Genomic DNA, 337 nt, shown 5'->3' with positions numbered 1-337 from the left:
GCAAGGAGAAGAAGAAGAAGGAGGGGGCAGGGGTGGAGGACGGGCAAGGGGAAGACAGCGGAAAGGAGGAGGAAGAGGCGACGCTCGACGAGGAGGGCAAGGCGCGTCTGAAAGAGGAGGAGGAGGAGCTCTTGGAGCGGATGAAGGTGAATGCAAACGCCTTCTTGCCCTTGGCGGGGGTGAGGGATCGCGAGCAGGTGGCGAAAGACGAAGAGCAGATCCGCGTCCTGAGCCGGTTCCTGTGGCACGACCTCCTCCCCTCTTTCGTGAAAGAAGTGCAGACGGGGGCGTTGAACCCTATGGACGGGGAGACACTGACGGTGAACATGCACCAATC

Source organism: Nannochloropsis gaditana (genome assembly GCF_000240725.1).
Source record: "Nannochloropsis gaditana CCMP526 unplaced genomic scaffold scaffold511, whole genome shotgun sequence".
Lineage (NCBI taxonomy): Eukaryota > Eustigmatophyceae > Eustigmatales > Monodopsidaceae > Microchloropsis > Microchloropsis gaditana.
Note: the sequence above shows the minus strand (reverse complement) of the source record.